Here is an 18,574-nt window from a genome sequence, read left to right as displayed (position 1 = left end):
TTATCATATTTTCCTTTTCGCCTTTATTTACGACATATTAAATTTCCATTTGCACGAGACAATACCGTATAAAGCGAATGCAAGAGTGCGTGCATCATCAAGCGAACGCTTTATCTATCCTTACACATATGTATATACGCAAATATGCACACATACGTACACATATAGTATACTCACGCCTACTCTCACGTATAGGCACATATAAAGACGTATAGATACACACATACACATAGAGAGTATATAAGTATACGCACACACGCAGTATACACAGATACACACACATATATACACAGAAATACATATAAAAATATATACACATGCATTTTGTTGAACAACGTAATCGCTTTCGCTACTATGAAGAATCACCGTTTTGTCGGAATTACCGCTCTCTTCTACCCTTTTCCACCTCCTCCTATTTTTTCTAACCTCTTATCACAATCTCTTGCTCTATCACGGTCCGTTAATTTTTCCTCCCCCCTACTATTTTTTTTATATATATATTTAGTTATCTTTATATTGTTGTTGTCTTTTTTCAGAACATTACACTAACAATAATTATTCTTTTGCAAATTGAGTTCTTTTTTCTTTAACTACTAGAGAAAGAGAGATTGTAAAGTTTTTCCTCTTTTTTCTTTTCTTTTTTTTTTTATCTTTTAGTCTTCTACTTATATCAGCTCGTTCACCGTGAATACTTAAGATCGAGCTCTCACCAAAACTCTCTTATACCGGTAGGTTGCTGAAAAGAGGGATGAAGGAGAAAGAGAAGAAGAAGAAGAAAGAAAGAGAGAGATATAGAGAGAGAGAGAGAGAGAAAGAGGGAAAGAGAGAAAGAGAGGATCGTTTTCATGCATTAAACAATGGACGTCGACGTCCTTCGAGCTTCTATGCGATAAACGGGACTATCAAAGCTAGTCTCCAAACTTATTCGACTTCTCTGTCTTCCTTCCTCACACCTGTCCTCTCACCCCTCTTCATCTGTTTATCTCTCTCTCTTTCTCTCTCTTTCAATACCAAATATCTTTAATACAACGAATGAATAGAGTTATCCGCCTTTGGATGCTGATAACATACACACACACACATACACACCTATATTCCAAGGATCAAAATTTGACGAGAAAGATAAATTTTAGTTAACTTTTATTATATATAAAAATTCAATTATAATCTCTAATTTGAATTGCAATCATAATTCGTTCCGTTATTCAAATCGAATCAATATGGAAACTCGATGATATGTCAAAGTTTATCTTATATTGAATATAATTGGAATTATTTTATTTTATATTATTTACTAAACAACTTTTCGCATTTTATTGTTTCGTTAATTTTAATATCGGTGATATAACGATTAAATTATTATTCGCTGGGGTGTGTTGCGTAGATTGTGTCAAAAGTGTTATGGTGTTTGAAGTTTATTATAACGCGTATATGCACTCTATTGCATTGTGACATTTAATACTTTGATTAATTATAAAATATTTTATAATATTTAATGAACATGTTGCCTGTTGGATACATACAATGAAATTTTATATTATTCTTGCCTTTTTTAATTATTATTCATTTATATCTTTATTTTTTTGCTTCTATTTATTTTATTAATGTTGCAATATAAATTAGTTTTTTTTTTTATTGACATGATATTTATTACAATAACGTAATTGTAAAGTCATGCGTTTGACTTTGATTTTTATTGATAGAAATAGTCGTAGAATTAAATTAATAAGTGCATCTGCACGTATTATTGGCACGTCAAACGTACAACACGTGCATGCTCTTTTTAATATTTATTGGATTATAATATTGCATGACTAATAGATTTTCTTTCAGTTTCAGATGGATGGTGATTAAAATTCTCTCCCGTTTAAAATTTCATTTACATACGTACTACGTATTCATATATATATGTATATCTACATTTCTGAGTAGAAACATTAAAGTATTAAATAACACAGAGAATGTATAATAATTATATTTAGTATTTTTCTTTCATAAGAAATGTAATATTCAATATTTATTTTTAAATAATACCAAAGCTTTCTAGGATTGGTTTTGTGTATTTTAAATTTATATAATTTAATCATTTAAATTAAATTCAATTAAATTCACGATATCTCTTATAGTTTAATAACAAACTTAACATTTATCGTTAAAGTAATATTTATTAATCCGATGTTGCTTAAATCATCGATGCTCTATATTTAAAGTATTCGTTATAAATTTTGCTCCATAGATTTGGTTTACTAATTTTTTACATTAATTATACCCACACAGAAATAATATTAAATAAAATTGCCATACTTTTACATATTTAAACACTTTTGTGCTGTTCGTTTGAACGATTACATACAAATTTGTATCGAATAATTATATTTACATATATTCTTTAACGCAGGTAATTATTTTTGTGTTACTTTTCAAATAGAAACTTAATAATAATTATAATAAATAATAATTTTAAAAAATTCATATTTTTTTTATAAGGACAAAATCGCGTTTCAACTCAAACCCTAAATCATGTTGAAAGGATGATCGTTAAACGGGATCATTTAGTGTGTTTATCTTAATCAATGGATCTCCAGATGCAGCAACTTACTTGTGGGTTGGTAATACTTGCGATTAATTTAAACGTAAATCATGTAAAGCAAGTAACATCGCATATTTCAGTATTATCAGTGCGTTATATGCAAACATTTCTGTCACCTTTTCTAATATTAATTTTTCAAATATTTCATTAGATATTCAACGAATTAATTAATTAAACGAATTTTACGAATTATAAATTTATTATTTCACAGATTTTTAATGCACTGCTCCGGATATATTTTAAATAAACTGTTAAATGTGAAATGATTTAAACATTTCTTTTTCTTTTTCGTTTTTTTTTCGCGTAATAAAATTTTGATTAGCAAACTTTTTCGTTACATGTTTATTTAGTTTCATTTTTTTTTAAATCCATTATACGATATTAAGTCGAAATAACGACTCTCAATATTTTCTATCCGATTTGAGTTTTCCCCTCACAGGTCCCCTGCTACCCATCCCATTCCCACCGATCGCAATTTACCTAAAGCCATTTCGCATATTTCAGCACGTTTTTCCGAAGTATCGTGAGTCGTGAAAAAAAAAGAAAGAAGAGAGAAAAAGAAAAAAAAAGGCAACGAGTGCTTTCTTTAATCTCGATACGTATAAGAAATCCTGCGGCAAATCGATTGGAAAATAAAAAATAAAAGAGAAAAAAAATATCCAGAAAGGAAGAAAAATAAGAGAAGATGAAAAGGGGAAGAAAGGGAAAATCGTAGGAATGGGGATAGGATTCATTGATAACTGTTAAAGTGCTTGAAAATGGAAAATCGGTCATATATCTCTTCGTAAAAATCGATAGTATGCTTGATATCATAATTAAGGTAATGTATCTGTGGTAATAGAGGGAACACTATGACATTGAATGCAAATACATAGTGTTTCTCCTTTATGTTCAAACATTGCGTAAATTGGGTAAGGCAATTAGCAAGTGTAGTCTTCGGTCTACATGAACGAAGTGCTGGAGGTGGAGGTGGAGTTTGGGTTGCATCGTTGACACGATCTCTCCTATACGACTAGTGAGAAAGAAACCGTTCGGCCTACCGTAATTACACGTACGATCGATATCATCAGGTGTTCCGTTGTATCTCGAGGCTATTCATCGAAGTTCAAATTTCAAAAAAAAATACAAACAAAAAAATATTACTATATTAATTAAATATTACTATTACGGACTGAGCCAATCTTACTCATTTCACATTTTTTGGGGTTGTCCGTGCTGATTTTCCATAGGTAGCATAAAGTTTTTTTGCTGACAACCCTGAGAAGTTCAGGAAGGACGAAATTTTTAAGTTACCCATAAAGATGGAGAAAGGTTTGGGAACAGTATGGCACTTATATTAAATTTAATAAATATTATACCAAAAAAAAAATTTCAATGCGTTGCGTTTTAATCTTCCGTCAAAATCGGCACGAACTTTCCAGACAACCAAATACATATATATAACTTAAATATTATTTTTTATAAAATATATGTTGGTTTTTATTTACGTAATGAAATATATTTAAAATATTAATTCGTAAGTAATTTAAAAAAATAATTAACAAAACATCTGTAAATATAATGCTAATAATATGTCTTAATTTATCTTTATCAACAAAATCTTAGTTAACCTTTTTTTTCTTTTTCTATTGATTTTTGTTTTCACGCATTAAAAGTAAGTAACAAAAACGCGAAAGGTAGCTTAAGGAATCAATGGAAACCTTATATTAACGACACAACGTGGAACAACTCGTCGGACAACTTGCATTTGACTAAGAAGTAGATATAGTTTAACAAAATCACACAAACGCGCCGCCACAAGTTGAAAGTCAAAAACTTTTGGAACCAGCCAACAACGCGTGCTTGGCTCAAAACTTTTCAACCCACTTCATGTGCTCGGCGCAAAACTTTTAAAGTCGGCCTCGCTCACGTGCTTGACACAAAAACTTTTCAAGCCTCATCGATATCGACGATCATTGTTCAAATTTTCATGTTTTATTATTTTTTATATGATAAAAATATCATTTAATGTAAAAAATAAAAAACAAAATTAATTCAAAACGTTTATCAAAAATGGGTTGCACGTGATGACACGGGAACGTGTTAATCGTGATATTCACACTATTACGTGATAATTAAAACGCTTACGTGTGGATTCTCTCACCTTCGAACGAATTATAAACGTTAGAAGTCCTTTGAAGCGCTAAATTATCGCTTTTCTATCTAACTTTCCGCAATTTATTCTAGGTCGTGATCCGTATAGCACAAAATGCTACTCTCTCTTCCTCTCGCTCTCTCTGATTAACGTGTAGTTTATCGTCTTGTCGACACTTTGGTTATACCGTGAGAGAAAAGATGTAAGTGAGCCGAGAGTAAAAGAAGGAGAGGAGAACATCAACGTGGAGAAAAAAAGGGATCTACGTTACTTCACCTCAACCCCTAAGGAAATTATAAATTAATACTATCCGCATGTTACAAGGCGTGCTCGAGGAAAAAAAAAGGAAAAAAAGAAACCTAACTGCATTTTTTAAGGATACCACCACTACTACGCGTAATATCTTGCCATGGGAATCTACGTATTTATGGTTACACACACCTTTTATACTTTAAATCCTCAAAAGACGCCACACGAGATTGAGAACGTATGTACTTAAAAGACTTTGTTTGCTTTTACAAATGAAATCCGAGAAGATAGGTTTGTTGTATTTAATAGTATAATATATAATAAATGATATATAATGAAAATTTTAGATTTAACAAATTTTAATTTGTTTCTGTGCATTCGTATAAATTGTTTGACATCTATGATATGGATTATTAGAAAATACTATCAAATTTAAATTAATATTTGCATCACTGGTATGGATTAAAAGATAATATCAAATTTATATAAATATTAATAAATAATAAATATAATTTTTTTTGTAATTTATTAGCACACTCTTTGGAAATTATTTCAAATTAAATTTGTTTCTGCGTATTCGTGCAAATTGTTTGACATTTATGGTATGGATTATTATAAGATATTATCAAATTTAAACACTTTTTGATGAAATTTTTCAATATTCATTTCGTACATTTGTAAATATTTGATTTTACGAACGTTTTTTTTTTAATTCATTTGCAAATTAGGAATAATATAAATAGATTTGATTAATTTCGATAAATACTAATCAATATGTGGCGAGAAAATGAGCCTACTCGAGATTCTCGATTTCAATGTCGAAGGAGACACGATGATTATGGTCCGTGATAGTATGGAAGTAGGTGGATCGTATTCCCAGATAATTATATGGATGTGATAAAATGTTCCAACATTTTGAAATCGTACGACGACAAGAAACGACAGATTAATTGCTATGAGATTGCTTTACTTTAAAGAAGAAAATAAATTTAACGGTAAATTAACAATCAACGCGTTGACATGTCATTACTCGACAAAAATATGCCAAAGTAAAAGTAGAAGAAAAAGAAGAAGATGAAGAAGATGAAGAAGATGAGAAAGAAGAAGAAGTAAGGGAAATTTTGTCATTTATTTCATATTTCCATCCGTCGATGTAATGAAATTTCACGCGGTAAAAATAGATCATAAAAATCGATTATTCCACGTAAAAGAAAAATTGTTCCATTATCAAATAAACTAGGAATAAATTGTTCCTGAATTAAAATGAAAAAAAGTTAATAAGAAAAAAGAAAACGTGCAATATTCAATAACAGCTTTGAAAAGTCTGAAACTTTTGACTGGATTGGAAAAAAAATCAAAAGACAGTAAATCGACAAGGAGCGTTAAAAATTCACTGTGTATGATTGTGTGCGATTAAACGGCAACGTTCTAGAATAGGGAAAAGGGGGTGGTCTCAACCGCGATCAAGCGTTAAATGTTTCATTGAAAATTTCTAAAAAAAAAAAAAAAAAAAAAAACAGAAAGATTATTTTCAATGTGGTTCAACAAAACTTGTTCTTCTTATGTGTGTTAGTAATTCCACACTGGGGAAGATGAAACAATGAAAATGACATTGTGATCGAGCGAGATCGTAGGTTTTTACATCAATGAGAACGAGAAGAATGAGGAAGAAAACAAGAAAGTAAAAAAAAGAAGAACTTTTTATAGTTGTAGAATCGAAGCTCCGTTCATTCGTTGGTTGGTTGGTTGGTTGGTTGGTTGGTTGGTTGGTTGGTTGGTTGGTTGGTTGGTTGGTTGGTTGGTTGGTTGGTTGGTTGGTTGGTTGGTTGGTTGGTTGGTTGGTTGGTTGGTTGGTTGGTTGGTTGGTTGGTTGGTTGGTTGGTTGGTTGGTTGGTTGGTTGGTTGGTTGGTTGGTTGGTTGGTTGGTTGGTTGGTTGGTTGGTTGGTTGGTTGGTTGGTTGGTTGGTTGGTTGGTTGGTTGGTTGGTTGGTTGGTTGGTTGGTTGGTTGGTTGGTTGGTTGGTTGGTTGGTTGGTTGGTTGGTTGGTTGGTTGGTTGGTTGGTTGGTTGGTTGGTTGGTTGGTTGGTTGGTTGGTTGGTTGGTTGGTTGGTTGGTTGGTTGGTTGGTTGGTTGGTTGGTTGGTTGGTTGGTTGGTTGGTTGGTTGGTTGGTTGGTTGGTTGGTTGGTTGGTTGGTTGGTTGGTTGGTTGGTTGGTTGGTTGGTTGGTTGGTTGGTTGGTTGGTTGGTTGGTTGGTTGGTTGGTTGGTTGGTTGGTTGGTTGGTTGGTTGGTTGGTTGGTTGGTTGGTTGGTTGGTTGGTTGGTTGGTTGGTTGGTTGGTTGGTTGGTTGGTTGGTTGGTTGGTTGGTTGGTTGGTTGGTTGGTTGGTTGGTTGGTTGGTTGGTTGGTTGGTTGGTTGGTTGGTTGGTTGGTTGGTTGGTTGGTTGGTTGGTTGGTTGGTTGGTTGGTTGGTTGGTTGGTTGGTTGGTTGGTTGGTTGGTTGGTTGGTTGGTTGGTTGGTTGGTTGGTTGGTTGGTTGGTTGGTTGGTTGGTTGGTTGGTTGGTTGGTTGGTTGGTTGGTTGGTTGGTTGGTTGGTTGGTTGGTTGGTTGGTTGGTTGGTTGGTTGGTTGGTTGGTTGGTTGGTTGGTTGGTTGGTTGGTTGGTTGGTTGGTTGGTTGGTTGGTTGGTTGGTTGGTTGGTTGGTTGGTTGGTTGGTTGGTTGGTTGGTTGGTTGGTTGGTTGGTTGGTTGGTTGGTTGGTTGGTTGGTTGGTTGGTTGGTTGGTTGGTTGGTTGGTTGGTTGGTTGGTTGGTTGGTTGGTTGGTTGGTTGGTTGGTTGGTTGGTTGGTTGGTTGGTTGGTTGGTTGGTTGGTTGGTTGGTTGGTTGGTTGGTTGGTTGGTTGGTTGGTTGGTTGGTTGGTTGGTTGGTTGGTTGGTTGGTTGGTTGGTTGGTTGGTTGGTTGGTTGGTTGGTTGGTTGGTTGGTTGGTTGGTTGGTTGGTTGGTTGGTTGGTTGGTTGGTTGGTTGGTTGGTTGGTTGGTTGGTTGGTTGGTTGGTTGGTTGGTTGGTTGGTTGGTTGGTTGGTTGGTTGGTTGGTTGGTTGGTTGGTTGGTTGGTTGGTTGGTTGGTTGGTTGGTTGGTTGGTTGGTTGGTTGGTTGGTTGGTTGGTTGGTTGGTTGGTTGGTTGGTTGGTTGGTTGGTTGGTTGGTTGGTTGGTTGGTTGGTTGGTTGGTTGGTTGGTTGGTTGGTTGGTTGGTTGGTTGGTTGGTTGGTTGGTTGGTTGGTTGGTTGGTTGGTTGGTTGGTTGGTTGGTTGGTTGGTTGGTTGGTTGGTTGGTTGGTTGGTTGGTTGGTTGGTTGGTTGGTTGGTTGGTTGGTTGGTTGGTTGGTTGGTTGGTTGGTTGGTTGGTTGGTTGGTTGGTTGGTTGGTTGGTTGGTTGGTTGGTTGGTTGGTTGGTTGGTTGGTTGGTTGGTTGGTTGGTTGGTTGGTTGGTTGGTTGGTTGGTTGGTTGGTTGGTTGGTTGGTTGGTTGGTTGGTTGGTTGGTTGGTTGGTTGGTTGGTTGGTTGGTTGGTTGGTTGGTTGGTTGGTTGGTTGGTTGGTTGGTTGGTTGGTTGGTTGGTTGGTTGGTTGGTTGGTTGGTTGGTTGGTTGGTTGGTTGGTTGGTTGGTTGGTTGGTTGGTTGGTTGGTTGGTTGGTTGGTTGGTTGGTTGGTTGGTTGGTTGGTTGGTTGGTTGGTTGGTTGGTTGGTTGGTTGGTTGGTTGGTTGGTTGGTTGGTTGGTTGGTTGGTTGGTTGGTTGGTTGGTTGGTTGGTTGGTTGGTTGTTGTATCTACGAAGAGGAATGTTCGTAAAGCTTTGCGTTTACAGTTGAAAAAGAAAGTGGGAGAGAGAGAGAGAGAAAAATACTCAAGAAGCTTCTTAAAGTCACTCGTTAAGTTCATTAATGTGGAAAAGGGAAGTAACAAGATCGGTTCCTGGCTTTTCGTGTCTTGAAAGGAAGAAGAAGAAAAAGAAGAAGAAGAAGAAGAAGGAGGAAAGGGGTAGGATGAAGAATCCATTGGTTGAAGTTAGGTCGAAGTATTTACTTACATTATATCCTGAGCAAGATTCATTCGTAATCATTCCTCTTTGCCATATTATCTCTAGCAATGTCAATGAATTAAAATATTGGGTTGTTCGGAAAGTAATTTTGTTTTTTCCTGACACAATAAAAGCATTAGATGATACAAACTGACAAATAACAAAACGCGAAATTAATGAGAGGTTAAATTTATCAAATTCAACTGTTTTTGTCCAATCGAAAGACTTAGGTTTAACTTCAAAGCGAAAATTGTCTTCATTTTTACAAAAGAAAAACGAAATTATTATACTTTCGAACAACCCAATATGTACGGAACATAATTTGTTACATCATTGTTATCGGTCGTAACTCACATGAGAAGTGACTTACAAATAAAAATATGTTATTGATAATTAAATAATTAATAATTTCATATATTTATAGTACTCCTTCAAAAAGAAAAAAATCATTTCTAATAAATAATAAATGATTCTTATAATATTGAGCAATTTTGTTGCATATTTATCGAAACCACACTTACAACTTACAATTAGTGAGAATCATTAATATAAAAACCTGACGACCTGATAAGGGTTAATGAAAATTTTGAAAAGAAGTATTTGTTACTTTTCCTAATATTTAATATATTTTCTATTGAAAATAAAATGTTCTTCGACGATCTTTTGCAATTGTGTATAAATATGTATATGTCATAAAATATGGCACAATTAGTATTAAATATACTATAACCTGTTGTACAATTTTAGGCAAAATTTTGTACAAGTCATAGTGCTATTTAGCTAATTAAAAATTTTTATTGCATAATTGATACATTTTTTGCTACACATATATCGTAAAATGTATGACTTTTAAAAAAAGAAACATATAATTTGCCATAGTAGAAATAGATGTACATAAATCTTAATACTTATAGTGTTAAAGATGACATATACTCCTAATAAACTCCACTAATTTAAAAAAAAAATTATCTCGACGTGTTTGACACATTTTTACAACACAAGGGGTTAAATTTATTAATGTGGGAAAAAAAGGAAGAACGAGATTGCATTCTATTTTTTGTACCTCATAAAAAAGAAGAAATGGAAAAAAAAGAATCAGAGAAAGAGGGGTGAAGGGGAAAGAAAAGGATGAAAAATACAATAGATGGAGTTAGGTCGAAGTATTTACTCAAGTTTCTGAACACTATTCCTTTTTAATCATTCCTCTTTGCTATATTTATTTCTTTGGACCACGATGAGATGATAAGAAAGAGCGCTCGAGAATTTCCTCCAACTGTATTTACTGTATTATCGTTACATCTTGCAACGTCTATTATTTGCCGGAAAGTAAAAGAAGAATAGCAGAAGGATAAGGAAAATGACGAGTTGTAAGGATAGGTGGAAGAGGAAAAGGAAAAAAGGAAAAACAAAGAAGAAGATAAAGATGATGAAGAATATGAAGAAGAGATCGTTGAGATTTTAAAAGACAAGATTTAAAACGTTCCTTCCTTTTTTTTCTTTTCTTTTTTTTCATCGTTGTCATCATCGTGAAAAATTTGTACCATTGTTTTCCGCAAACTAGTACACCAATGAAATATACTCTAAAAAAGAGGATTAACGGTTTAATTGTTAATGGCGTATATATATATGTCCTTCTACATTTTTTCGTATTCGAAAAAAAAAATATCAAACGCAAAAGTATGTAGCACATAATAAAGATAAAATTCGATGAGAAAGTAGATATGAATGCGAAAGTATACGACGTAGGTTTATGCATTAAATCCATGCTTTATAATACACCACTTACCAATTAATTATTATACCCTTTCTATTATCTTCTTATTTTTATTATCGTTACGTTAAAATTATTACGGTAAAGTAAATTTATTCTTCGTTACGAATATTCGATGGTTTTCTCTTTCTTATGTTTTTTTCTTTTAATTTAATTACCAATATTATCGGAAGTACGTGCAAGTTATGTTATATTAAAAATAACTTTAAAAACTATTTAAAATTACATCAAAAAATGGATATACTTAATTTATTTACACTGTTGTTTTTGTTTAATTTTCTAAAAATGGTATCAAATCTCCGGGTAACATTTTGATTACTAATTAGTGATTTATATCATTCTAGAAATATAATTTTCTTTAAAAATAAACGAGAATGTGTTTAATAAATACAAAATAGTAGTATCTAACCATAAGATGATTTATACAGGAATACAATCTTTCGATTGTGTGTTATCCCAACTTAAACGTTTATTTGTTTAGAATATAAATGCAAGAACTTGAAAAACCTAATAGAACGAACATATTCTCTCACATTAGTCAATTCTTTTTCGTTCGAAGAAAAAAAAGATTTATCGTCCTTGATAACGTTGACGTGAAAACCAGAAAAAAGTAAAAAAATTTCCTAAATCAGTTTAAAAAGCAAAAAGCTAAACAACAAGATTTCGTCGTTTAACATTAAAACGTTAGTAACCCCTTTTTTTTAAGATGCCACTTCCCACGGTCATTAAAACTTGCGAAAACGTCACAAACTGGTGTAAGAAATGCAGTTTCTCTCTCTCTTTCTTTCTTTCTTTCTCTTTTACACTTTGATAAAAATGTTTTCCATCTTTCTCTCGACTCGTGTGTCCATTTCACGAACAACCATAACATTTGCCAGCGTTACCTCTTTCTTACTTATGAGCTGAAGAAGGAAGAAGAATAAAAGAGACGATTTTCTCAAAATTTCTCTCCTTTTGTATTCACAACTCTTTCTTTCTCTTATTTTTTTTTCTCTTTTTTTTTTTTTTATCTTTTTGTAAGATACCGACCGTACAATAACTTTGACAAAAGTAAAAGCACATTAGTCTTAGGTGATACGCCAATTAGAAATAAAAATTATTGTTTGGTAGTTATCATGATGAAAATCCTCTCCCCCTCTCTCTCTCCCCCATCCCCCCTTTTTCTCTTCAGGAAGTTTATTTGCATCGAGTTGAGGTATATTAAAAGGTATATTAAAAGAAACGAGCTGCACCAATCTACTACGCTACTTTAAATTCGAAACGATATTTCGCACCGTTCCGTTTCTGTTTTATCTTATTTTTACTTCACCATTTTTCCTCTCATTCTTCTTCTTCTTCTTTTTATTATTTTCTTTCTTTTACTTCTTCGAACTTTCAAAGACGTTTTATTTCTTTAGAAATTTTTTACTTTTTACCAAATCCCTCCCTTCCTACTCTTTCGCTGTTGCATAAGCTGAGCAAGTCCAATGCTATGGAATACGCAAAATTTGAAGAGCACTCGGTGAAAATGAGTTGAGAAAAGAATGAATCGTACTTTACTAAGATAGAAAGAAAGAAAGAAAGAAGAAAAAAAAAGAAAGAAAGAAATAAGGGGGGAAAGAATCTCTCGAGTCGAGAGACAACTGGCGTCTTTTAAAAGTACCCTCTTCCTGTCGCAACTTCAACACATTTTCATACGCTACACATTTCAAGATATAATTATTACAAATTTTTAATTTTTTTTCGAATCCCTTTTGTTTCGAGATATTTAAAAGATTGCATGTGAACAATAAATAATTTTCATGTAATATTGAAATAATGAGCATTACGTAAAAATTTTTATTTTTAACAATATCATCAAAATTACTTCAGTCTAAAATAATTTAAAAATATAAAATATATGAAATATGAATTATATATATGAAAATAACTGATAATATGAATTATTGTCTTGTTTGTTTTTAATTTTTTTCTTTTCAACTTTCCAAGACAACTTTCACAATTATCATCACATTTCATCTATTTACGAATAACTATGTAATCATTGTAATTACGAGCAATGATTTGCAAAATTTCAATCTTGATTATTTGCTCTTTAAACGAGAGATCATTCGGTACGGTTTATATACTCGTTGAACGAATAGGGGTTGCTAAAACGAGGGAAAACATGAGAAGTTATCGATTAATAAAGCATCGAATGTGTGCATATCCGTGTTCCGATCAGATTCCATTTTTATGTTCGAACGAGAGAAAGAGAGAGAGACAAACAGACAAAAAGGATCGTTCAAATAAGTTTTTTTTTGTGTCACTTGAGATACAACAGCAACAAAAAAATAATCAAATCGACGAACTTTAATAATCGTTTTCTTCTTCAGGTTCTGTTGTTGATTTGCCATTCATTAATTTGCCTTCCATCAAGAATTCATCGACACAACCCATGACAAAGTTCACGCAGCCTAAGCTTTTAATCGATAGTCGGATGACCGATAGCAGATACACTTTACGCGTGTCATCGAGAAATAAACTACAGAATGTTCCAGATTTTTCTCGTGGAAGAAATATTGTTAACGTATTCTACGTTAAACAAAGAAAAATAATATAAAAATAGTATGTTAATACATAAATCGTTTTAAAACTTTATTCAAAAGTATTGTAAAATTGTTTAAATGTGTTGCTCAAAAAGTATATTGTTTATTATCTTGAGATTATTGTATATATTCTTCTATGAACAATGATTTGTTAGTTCACTTAATCTCACTCAACTATATTTTTATTTCTAAGAAAAATTAAAACAACAAGTTTATAGAATTGAGATAATTACACTTTATGTTACGGTAAAATGTATTAAATAGACTGTTGGATAAATTAAAATTATTTCAAATTTTCAATTAAAATTATTATCATTAGTTTTAGTAATATTCATTAAATAATATAAATTAAAAATAATAATATATATTAGAATAATTATTATAATTATTATTTAATATATTAAATATTAAATGATAATATAAATAAATAATACAAATTTAAATAATATGCAATAAAATTGTTAACAATGATTCCAAAGATATTTGCACTCAAACGCAAAGGTATCGAAAAAATATCTTTCAATAGAAATAGTTATGCACAAAAAACCGTGGTAGAAATAGTGGTAAAAATAATAAAAAAACCGCACAAATTTGCGATAATTATAAACAACATATTACACAACGGTGTCAAATTTGTATTGATTATTTTTTTATGGTTAAATAATATTTAAACAACTTTACAATTTTTTCTTACAACTTTTCAATAATACTTTAAATAATCTATGTTTATGTAACAGTTTTTAACTTATTTGTTTTTTGCATAAAATACGCTCACAATAACGTTTCTACAAAAATAAAAATAAAAACAACCCTCAAACACCTTGTATTACCAAAGAGAAATAAAAAATGGTAGACTCGGATTATGCGCACGCACGAGTTGCCGATTCTACAAGCACTGTTCACTTTATACCTCTATTTCTATCTATTTCTCCCTTTGTCTATGTCTTCCTTTATTCGTATCGATGTAGAACGAATTTGCGTTATTTAATTACTACAAGGACACAGAGTAATGGGAAGGGGGCTTGAGAAAATATGATTAGTAGCGAACGTTGTCTCGTGAAACATCGATGTTTACACCTCTTCCCTTCCCATCCCTTCGCTTCCCTTTCCTTCTTTCTTTCACCCTCTTTCATCCACGTTTCTCTCTTTCTCTGGATTTTCTATCTATTGAAGAAAACTTCAATTCTAGAACGTTTATTCCCTTTTATTTTTCCACGCTAATTTAAAACCGATAAAACTCGTATGGAATTTATTTACATTTCTCTGTAAGTTTTTCTTTCCTTTCTTACAATCGATTCAACCGTGAGAACGTATTCATAGTATTCGACCCTTTACACATACACACGTGCACATAAATACATACATTTATAGGTACATCATACAAACGCCACATATATTACAGATAGACACTTTGAAGTAGAAATTTCAATCCCGCGCGCGTTTCCACTTCTACCACCACTACCACCTGCTCTTCTCCCCTTACCCCCCCTTTTGCAGTAACATACATATTTGTATCAGCTTTCGAAATCGACTTCGAGCACGGAACAAACAATCAAACCGTTTCTCGACCTAGTTTTAACCGAACGAATTCTAACTGCAATTCTGCTCGGATTGCTAATGTTACGCGGTTGTTAGATCTAACGAGAAGAGAAATCGACTTGGACATTCACGATCGATTATATTCGATACTTCAATGCGGATTTTCGATCATGACTATCGATTAATCAGAATTAACATTTGCTAATAAATTTGCACATTTGCATGAGTACGATCGTGAATGTGAGTTTAATTGTAAGTGTGAGTATGAGTATGAGTATGAATGTGAGTGTGAATGTGAATGTGAATGTGAATGTGAATGTGAGTGTGAGCGTGAGTGTGATTGTTAAAGAATTAACGCAACGATCTAATTGTTTCGAACTGACTGAAGAAAATTAGTTATTTCGAACAGATTGAAAGCTAGGAAAATCGTAGAAACATAATCGGCTTCAACGATCGAATTCCCGATAACTCGAAAAGGTACAACGAACGGAAGAAAAGGACTTGGGAAAGAAAGGGGTTAGGTGGAGAGGGGTGGGAAGAGGGGAGTCATATTAGTACGTCCGTAGAGAGACGCCAATATTATTCCAAGAGCGTGTAATTAAACCTACAATATCGAGCAGGTATGGTGCTATACTAATTAATCACGGTTTCTAATGAAACCATAAAGCTAACGGGGAAATTAAATTAACGAGATGATAAGTTAATCGTTTGAGATATATAACATGCATACATATATCGATAAACGTGTATAACCAAGTGTGTTTGTGTTCGTACCCCTAGAAACGATTTGCTACAAACTAATATCGCACCCAACAGATAGAGAATATATATATGCATTATACGTATATATATATATATATATCATCATCATTATTATTATTATAATGTATATATATATATGTATAAATAGTACTACCATATATATTATTATTACTATACTATAATATAATATAATATATATGTATATATGTATAATATATCCTAGGTATAGGATTGTTTCTCGATAAAATATGCAACATAGCTACTAGAAGAGAGAGAAAGAGAGAGAGATAGAGAATTTAGCGAATAAAATATACTCGACAAACAGACCGATCTACCGACCAACCTACAAAACCAGGGGAAACGTTTCGAAGCGAAATATTTGACCGGATGGCAAAACAATTTCCTGAACGGATGTGCCCGTGGCCAGAACTTTCAACTTTCCATAAAACACACGAGCTATTCCCTCCTAACCCAAGGTTTAGAAGAAACTTGCGTACGCGCAGATGCTCAAATATTAACTGAAATTTACCCGTAGAAAAATTACTATGAAAGTACGTAAAGAAAACATTTCGTAAGTACGGAGGAAGGGGAGGGATTGTTGTTCGTGTAAGAAACTCATTGATCAATTTATAATTGGTTTTACGATAGACTCAAAAAATCAGGATGATCTCATTGGAAAGATTCGTATTAAGATTTCAACTGTAAAAATAAAAAAAAAGACAGGGCTAACAGTAAATAGGTATTGCACTTGGTTGAGGTGTAGGAGGAGGCGGAGAAGGTGGTGGAGAGAGTGAAAAGGGTAGAAAAGGGTGGAAAGCAACGTTTCTCGTGTTAAAAGAAAAAGCGAGCAACGACCGCAACACAACGACGACGACGGGAAACAACAATCGAGATTCGAGCTTGTCGAGAGGTAACGAGGGAGAAGAAGAGTGCACAGTAATCCAGAGCACCAACCGTTCCATGTGACGCGTCACTTTTCCTTCCTCATCTTGCTTCCTTCCTTCCCTTCATCCCTCTTTCTCTCTCTCTCTCTCTCTCTCTTTCTTTCTTTCTTTCTTTCTTTCTTTACCATCCACGCGAGTCTTTTTTAACCGCGAAAATACCGCTTTTTTATACACAACACTAGTTTTTGTCTTTTCGAATTTCTTTATCTCTCCCCTTTTCCACTCCCCCCAAGATTTGCTAGATCTTTACGTGGGTAAAGAAAAGAAGAAAAACACACACACACACCAGATCGAATTAGATACCAAATGACATACAATTTCTGTGTAAAAAAAATTCAAAGAAAGAGCAAAAAAATAAAGGAAACGAATAAACCATCGGACAATGCACACTTTGTACTCTTAAAATGTAACGATGTAAAATTATTATTATTATTATTATTATTATTATTATTATTATTGTGTCTTCCTTGAGAAATAACTTACCCTAGTTTTTCCCGTATCGAATAATAATTATTTCGTACAAAAAGAAAAGATCGAATAATGGGTAAAAAAATACGTACGCGTAAATCCGTAATCCTTGGTATCTTTAAATCCAGAAAGAAAGAAAAAACAGGTGGATCTCAGAGACGTAGGTAAACTACATCATCCGTAGCAACCCTGATCACGAGCAACATCCTTGGCGCGTCAGAATTTGTCCTAAGAACACAGGTGGTTGTTGTAGCAGGATATCTTCCTCTTTTCTCCTTCCCACTCTTTGGTGTACATTCGATCTTTTTCTTCTTTTTCTTCTTCTTCTTCTTCTTCTTTTTTCTTCTTCTTCTTCTTCCTCTTCTTCTTCTTCTTCTTCTTCTTCTTCTTCTTCTTCTTCTTCTTCTTCTTCTTCTTCTTCTTCTTCTTCTTCTTCTTCTTCTTCTTCTTCCTCGTCCTCTTCTTCTTTTTCTTCTTATCCACCAAACATCAAGCGTCCCGCGTTAACAAAAATAATACCACATGCACCGAAAGTTAAAGAAACAAAAAAGGAGAAAAAAGAAAACACCAGATTTTTCACAAACAACCCCAAACCCCTCTCTCTCCCCCCTAAAACGTCGTATATACACGAGAAGATTTCGTATTGAAAGTTCAACGATGCACAACAAATCGGCAACGAGTTAACTAACCAAATATTTTCATCGAATCAACGTTTACGTCACGGTACGCAATTAATGAGAACTTCGTACTAACGTACATATGATTTTTTTTTTACGGATATATAAAATATAACAAAATGAACGATCCTAACCGTGCGATGAGAGGAGGATATTAATAATGATAAAAATAAATAAAAAAAAAAGCGGTAAATTATAGAAATATGACAGTATTCGAAGTAGAAGTAGAAGAAGAAAAATCAAAAAAAGAGAGAGAGAAAAAGAGAGAAATAGAGTAAGAATAAATGAGAATGAGAAAGAGAAAAGAGAAAGAGGAGAGAATAGAGAGAAACGTGTATCTCTCTCTCTCTCTCTCTTCCTTTTGTGCAAGAGCTCGATCGACTGGCCGGGGCGAGAGCCGTCGCGCGACTGAAACAGCTCTCTGCCCACAGCATCCCTATGCTTAAGCTTCCCCCTCGGATACACCACCACCCCCCTTTCCCCCCGCGACACCCTCAGCTCCTTCCTCCTCCTCTTCCTCCTCCTACTCTTTCTCTTTCTCCTCTTCTACAGCCCCTTTTCTCTTTCCTTCTACTCTTCTCTCTACATTACTCTACTTCTCTACTCTATTCTACTCTATTCTACACTATTCTCTGTTCTGTTCAGTTCTGCTTTACTCTGCTTTACTCTGCTTTAGTCTGCTCTGCTTTGCACTGCTTTGCTCTACACTGGTCTCCTCTGGTAAGGTCTGGTCCGATTTGTTTTACTCTAAGTATTTTCTGATATTCTCAGATATTTTCTCATCTTTGTCCTTTT

The 18,574-nt window shown here is 33.4% G+C and overlaps 1 protein-coding gene across 1 annotated transcript in view; it reads right to left on the bottom strand.

Annotated features, from left to right (window-relative positions):
- Window positions 1-18,201, bottom strand: part of LOC107065044 (monocarboxylate transporter 10) — a 150,489-nt gene extending 132,288 nt beyond the window's left edge. The window contains 1 exon segment of the mRNA XM_089169925.1: window positions 17,195-18,201. The gene's annotated coding sequence lies outside the window, so the exon portion shown is untranslated.
- Between the last annotated feature and the right edge of the window lie 373 nt (window positions 18,202-18,574).

This window comes from Polistes dominula, unplaced genomic scaffold (genome assembly GCF_049000335.1).
Source record: "Polistes dominula isolate Pdom_NZ unplaced genomic scaffold, Pdom_raw_medaka contig_49, whole genome shotgun sequence".
Lineage (NCBI taxonomy): Eukaryota > Metazoa > Arthropoda > Insecta > Hymenoptera > Vespidae > Polistes > Polistes dominula.
Note: the sequence above shows the minus strand (reverse complement) of the source record. Positions and strands in the feature narration are given on the sequence as shown.